The 7,052-nt window shown below is 41.3% G+C and overlaps 1 pseudogene; it reads right to left on the reverse strand.

Moving 5' to 3' along the window:
• LOC105528176 lies at positions 1–779 on the reverse strand (annotated as a pseudogene).
• Positions 780–7,052: the final 6,273 nt, after the last annotated feature.

The raw sequence follows: 7,052 nt of genomic DNA on the forward strand, positions 1-7,052 counted from the left end.
TCAAACCAGTAAGACTGCATTTATCCATCCATCATTTTCAGGATTGTTGGTAACCTGGTCATATTTTCCCCAAATGACTTTGCCTCCTTGCGTCACAAGGCCCAATTCACTCACATTTACCTCAATGACAGTACCTTTGGTAATAACACCCAAAGCTGTATACAGTGGGGATGAGGGATTCTTCTTTATACCAAGTATTGGTAGACAAAAGGTGGCTTTCAGTTCAGGATGTATTACATGGGCTTTCTTGAAACGCGAGCCCATTGGCCTGATGAGTCTTCCATATTTAGGTGATTTTCTTGTAAAGCCATCTCCAACAAAGCAGACTTTAGTAACCATCCTCTTCCATGCCGTCTTTCTCTTTCCTATTTGAATAACTTTTAATACTTCTGTTTCTCCTTGGGCACGTACTTCAGGCAGAGGGACTTCCCATTTTCCCACCTTCTCTTTTCATTTCTATTTAATCATATTGGAAAGTACTGTAGCTCGAGATTGTCCCTCTCTGTCCAGCAGATAGGCAGGTACTGATCCCTGTGGAGTCTTTGCATCATTCTTTTGTTTGGTGTTTCTCTTTTCATGCATCTTGATAGTCTTTTTCATTTGTATTTTCTCAGCATGGTGCTGTTTATGGTAAAGCTTAGCCTTCAGACCATCATTTTCTTTGCCTTCTTTGAACGTTAGTGAGCCTCTTGACTTTCCTTTTTTCTCTTTTTCTCATGGTAATCTAAACGGTACCCATAGCGTTTACAGTGTAATTCAATATATTCGTTCTGTGGCATGGTGACGGCCGCAGAGCCGCCAGTAGCAGCCTCTAGGGTGCAAAAGTGCTCTCAATTTTCAGATCTCAGAGACCCACGAGCTGATGCCATGCAGTCCTCTCTGAAATCTTTTTTTTTTTTTTTTTTTTTTTTTTTAGATGGAGTTTTGCTCTTGTTGCCCAGGCTAGAGTGCAGTGGCATGGTCTCAGCTCACCGCACCCTCCGCCTCCTGTGTTCAAGCGATTCTCCTGCCTCAGCCTCCCAAGTAGCTGGGATTACAGGCATGTGCCACCATGCCTGGCTAATTTTGTATTTTTAGTAGAAACGGGGTTTCCCATGTTGGCCAGGCTGGTCTTGAACTCCCGACCTCAGGTGATCTGCCCGCCTTGGCCTCCCAAAGTGCTGGGATTATAGGCGTGAGCCACCACGCCTGGCCTACTCTCTGAAATCTTAAAGCAACATAGGGTACATGTGTAGGGACAAGTCTTGCTGAGTGGAGAGGAGGCAGAGATAGGGCCAGCAAATGGTTTCTGGAAGAGGCAGGCAGAACTATGAAGTTTGGGGAAAAGAAGTAGGCCATTGTAACAAGAGCTATTCTCATATTATTGGAAATCTGGTAGGCTACATATGGGCAAATTTGCATGTTAGGAAGAGGAATAAACTAATAGTTCTCAATTTCATTTGCTCCACAAGAACTTTAAAGACTATGGGCATAGGACTGTGAGGCACTGTGGGAGAACTAAATAATAGCTTATATTTATGAGCACTTACTATATTCCTGGCATGGTACTAGGTGCTTTATATGCTTTTTTTTCTCTCTCTCTCTCTTTTGAGATGGAGTCTCGCTTTGTTGCCCAGGCTGGAGTGCAGTGGCACAATCTTGGCTCACTGCAATGTCCGCCTTCTGGGTTCAAGCAATTCTCCCATCTCAGCCTCCCAAGTAGCTGGAATTACAGGCACCCACCATCATGCCCAGCTGATTTTTGTATTTTTGTAGAGACAGGGTTTCACCATGTTGGACAGGCTAGTCTTGAACTCCTGACCTCAGGTGATCCTTTTGCCTTGGCCTCCCAAAGTGTTGGGATTATAGGCGTGAGCCACTGCACCTGGCCTATATGCATTATTTCATTCGATCCTCACGACAACCCTTATGAGGTAGGTATTGTTGTCTCCCATTTTACAGATGATTCTAAGGCATAGGAAGGTTAAGAGACCTGTCCAAGGTCACAGCTAGTGTCAGAGACAGGATTCAGTCCTATGCCCTCAGGCTCCAGAGCTTACACTCTTTATCATGGCACAAGCCTCTACGTCCTCTTAGGTCCTTTGTGAAAGCATTTTAATATGTTAGTGGTTTCAGCAGTATTTTCTGAGCTATGGTTGGTTCATCCCAAACATTTTTTCCCCCTAAACACTCCTTATCAGGAGGCACTACTGAATTCTCTCTAGAGAGAGAAGTCCTAAAAAGCCTGGGATGAAAGCTGAGCATATGCTCACATGTATTTGTAGATTCGTACTGGGATAGTGAGGAGAAGGATGGTAGAGGGGCCCCGTTTTCTTTCTAGTTTCAGGACATTAACTCCTGTATGCTCTTCCTTACACACCTTTCAAACCGTGGTTGTGGGAAGAAAACCGGAGAGAGCAGTTCCTGCTAAGGGTTGTATGAATTCTGACTCCAGGAACAACCAGTCAGGCCAGTGCTGAAGCCTATTCCCTTCCACTTCATCTTGCCAGCACTGCTCTTACTCCTGCTAAGAAGCTGACTTCTAGTTCTAGAGCAGGCCAAGGGAAGTGGACAGTAGAGAATAATGCCCCTCCCTAGAGCCTAGGTCAACCTTCAGTGCCCTTTCAGCTAGCCCCTTCATGCCTGCACCTCATATGATCATGGTCCTTAACATTACAGAGTTTATTGTCATGTTCCAGGTTGAGGGTGGGGCAGGCATCTGTGGGGTAGGGTACTCATCAGGACTTTCCATCTAAGCCCATAGGGCTTTATATCTAGGAAATTCTTTAGTACATAATCAGCTGACTCTATCCTGCGAAATACTTACCTACTTAAGAGTGGGAACCCTTGTTCTCTGAAGCCTTTGCTATTGGGCTGTCTTACTATCTTCAGAGGACACACATGTCCATAATCTTACTTTGTCTTTCCTCCTGAAGGATTGGCACAATCAGTCACACACTTTAGACCATAGAGGCCCTGGGGTACATAGCAGAAATATGTTGAGTCTTGGCAAAAGAAAGTACACTGTGTGAAACTAGCAAACAGTGAGGCCAGCCTATGTGGGATATGTGAACTAAGTATGAAAAGAACACACATTCCGGCCGGGCGCGGTGGCTCACACCTCAATCTCAGCACTTTGGGAGGCCGATGTAGGCAGATCACCTGAGCTCAGGAGTTCGAGACCATCCTGGGCAACATGGTAAAACTCTGTCTCTACTAAAATACAACAAATTAGCTGGGCGTGGTGGCACATGCCTGTACTCACAGCTACTTGGGAGGCTGAGGCATGAGAATCGCTTGAGCCCAGGAGGCAGAGGTTGCAGTGAGCTGAGATCCATGCCACTGTACTCCAGCTTGGGCTACAGAGTGAGACTCCATTTCAAACACACACACACACACAAACGCACACACTCCATGCATGAAAATAATATCTGAATAGCACTTTATAATATGAAAAGCACATTTACCCACATTATCTGTTACCAATGCATCATTGTTAGATAAGCCCTCTGAGTTGTACACATGGATTTGCATTGTTTTAACATTCAATTCACCAAGGATTAAGCTTTTATTTTTTGCCAAGAAAATCTATATGGATATCTCAAAATGCTGTGTAGATCCTGAAAGACTTAAAAATGAATTCCATATACGTAGTGTAAGAGATGTGGGAGATAAACAGGTACTCTCACACATTATTGGTATGAGTGTAAGATATTGATGTACATTTTGAAAGGTGATTTGTTAATATTTGTGAAAATTAAATTGACATACATTGTGTCTCAGAATTTTAACCTCCAGAAAATTTTCCTATGGAAACATAGTCACAATTACACAAAGAGTTATGCATAGGGGTGTTCATTGCCCCTTTATTTATAATGGTGAAAAACTGGTAACTTAAATTTTCATCTATGGGGAAATGACTAAACTCTAACAGTTCCATAATTGGAATACTATCTACCCATTAAGAGGAATGTGGTAGCTGCATACAGAATGTGCTGAATGAAAACATAAGGGACAGGTCAGGTGTGGTGGCTCACGCCTGTAATCCCAGCACTTTGGGAGGCCAAGGCAGGAGGATTGCTTGAACTTAGGAATCTGAGATCAACCTTGGCAACAGAGCAAGACCGCGACTCTACTAAAAAGAAAAAGAAAAATCAGTCAGGCATGGTGTTGTGTACCTGTAGTCCCAGCTACTTGGGAGGCTGAGGTAGGAGGATAACTTGAGCTCAGGAGATTGAGGCTGCAGTGAGCCATGATCGCACCACTGCACCCCAGACTGGGCGACACAGCAAGACCCTGTCTTAAAAATTTAAAAAAAAAAAATTTTAAGTGACAAAAGCAAGTTAAAGAATAAAATATGTAAGATGAGGCTATAAAGAATCATTCAAAATTTGGAAGCAAGGGTGAGACAGGAAGAATAAGGACTACCCCCGCTTAAGATCTCCATATCCTGCTCCTCAGAACCTGTGAATATGTTATGTTACATAGCTGGGGAAATTAAGGTTGCAAATCAGTTTACCTTGAAATAGGGGGGTTACCTTGAAATAGGGGGTTACCTTGAATTATCCAGGTGTGCTTGATGTAATCACAAGGATCCTTATAAGAGGGAAGGTGATGTGAAGATGGAGGCAGAGAGATTTGAAGATGCTATGCTGTTGGTTTTAAAGATGGAGGAAGAGGCCACGAACCAAGGAATGCGAGAAAGCAGCTTCAGAAGCTGAAAAAGCATGGAAACTTTCTCTCATGGAACCTCCAAAAGGAACATGGCCCTTCTGACATGTTGATTTCAGCCTTGTGAAACAGATTTCTAACTTCTGATCTCCAGAACTGTTGAGAGAATAAATGTGTGTTGTTTTAAGCCACCTAGTTTTTCGTAATTTGTTACAGCAGCACTAGGAAACTAATACAAAAGGAAAGATGACTGCTTGATGCTTTAACGTCATGTTAAGATAATTTTTTTAACAGGCCTCTCTGAGTGTGATCTGACTCTCTAGGTCTAGATAATTGCAATTTAACACAGTTGATGAGAGTCCAGTCATTTTACAATTCTGTAAAACTGGCAAGATGCAGTGACTTTGTTTTCTGTCCACCTAAAGAAGACACCACAGGGAGAAGGGGAGGGATGAATAAGTGGAGCATAGAGGATTTTTAGGGCAGTGAAATTACTCTGTATGATACTACATTGGTGGGTACATATCATTATATACGTGTCCAAACCCATAGAATGTACAACATCAAGAGTGAACCTTAATGTAAACTATGAACTTTGGGTGATTATGATGTGTCAATGTATCTTCATCAATTGTAACAAATGCACAACTCTGATGAGGAATGTTGATGAAGAGGGAGGCTATGTACTTGCAGGGGAGGGGATATATGGAAAATCTTCCTACCTTCCTCTTAGTTTTGCTGTGAACCTAAAACTGCTCTTAAAAATAGTCTTTTTTAAAAGAAAAACCTGGAATATAACATTATTGGATGGAACAGACAATCAATTATGTTAATATTAACAATTGATTTAATAGAACTGTCTTGGCTCTAAAATTGTAATTTTAAATGCATCTTTATAGAAATAAAACTATATATTAAACTATATGTTCATTAAGTTATTTTTTAAAAGACACCACTATTTTGGTTCTTATTGCCCTGTAGAACATTAACCAGTTTTGATTCTAATTTAGCAATCTTATTTTAGCATTCCTTTGGTGTTTTTACTGACTATATGTAAAATACCAGTTTTCATATCCTCTTTTGAGTTGGCTGCCACCTTACTGGTTTCCTCCTCAATGAGTTAAATAAATCTTTGATACATACAAATTCTCTATTTGTATGAAACTTATATTTCTTTGTTTTAGAATTGTTTTGAGAATCATATGTTAACAATGATCCCATTTTTGTGAAATACAAAACCAACAATATGGGGGTGGGGGTAGAGGAAGATGTTTCAAGCTCTTTTCAGCAGTTCTCTGTTTTGGGAAGGTGGGAGAGATTACTATAGATTTCTCTTGTGTTTAGTGTTTTGCAACATTTAGATTTTGTATAAATTTACATGATATTTGTAATCAGAAAAATACATTGCTTTAAAAAGTAAGTATGTATGAAAATGATTCACACACAGTGTGTACCCTCAACAAGTTCAAGATCTGGCTAAAGATATAGACGTGCTTCATTCAACTACATAGAAATACAAGACCAGTTATGATAGGTGCCTTCAAAGGAAGGGGACTATCATCTGTTGAGTGCTTATGAGATACCAAGGGCCATCTTGGATCATTAATATAGATTCATTTTACCATCACAATGACTCTGTGAGTTAGATTCTATCTCTCTTTTTCCTATAAAAAAGCTGAAGCTGAGAGTAACTTGCCCACAGTCACACAACTACTAAGACAAAGAGCCAGAATTTAAACCCTGGTCTTATTCCAAAGCTCATATTCTTTCCATTTTACTGTACTACCTCCCATAGATGTTGGGACCCATGGTCTGGACTGGGTAGGACTGAAGTCAATGAGCATTTTATACTCATTGTTGGCTCTTTAAATGGGGGCAGATCTATTCACACATCACATAGAAAACAGGCAAAAGACCTCTATTTCTAATATCTATCCAAACCAGTTTATGGCTTAGCCTACTCTATATGGTTCCCTGCCCTCCACGTGCTTATATTCTTTACTTTGGGTTCCAGGCCTTCTTCCTTTCCTGACCCCTTTGGCTCTGCTTCTCTGGTTTACCAGCTTCTACCTGCCTCACTTGATTTTCCAACTTGCTCTTCTCCATTGGATTGGCTCACTTACCCATAAGACATTCCTTCTGCCAGCCTCAACCCCCAGGTATCAACACCTGCTGGACAAGCTTCCCTGTCTCCCAGCCAGGAGAGTAGGATTAAACAGGCATAGCCAGGTCAGAAAACTTAAACTTACCTGGGAGTGGCATGGAAGAATCATGTGTTTAGGGGGCCAAGCCAGGAATTCAGCACCAGAACAGGAAAGCAGGAACTTATTTAATTAAGAATGAAGTTGAAAGGTTTTTAATTTTAATGAAGTCCAGCTTATCAATTATTTCATGGATCATAC

The sequence above is a fragment of the Mandrillus leucophaeus genome, unplaced genomic scaffold, assembly GCF_000951045.1.
Source record: "Mandrillus leucophaeus isolate KB7577 unplaced genomic scaffold, Mleu.le_1.0 Scaffold706, whole genome shotgun sequence".
Lineage (NCBI taxonomy): Eukaryota > Metazoa > Chordata > Mammalia > Primates > Cercopithecidae > Mandrillus > Mandrillus leucophaeus.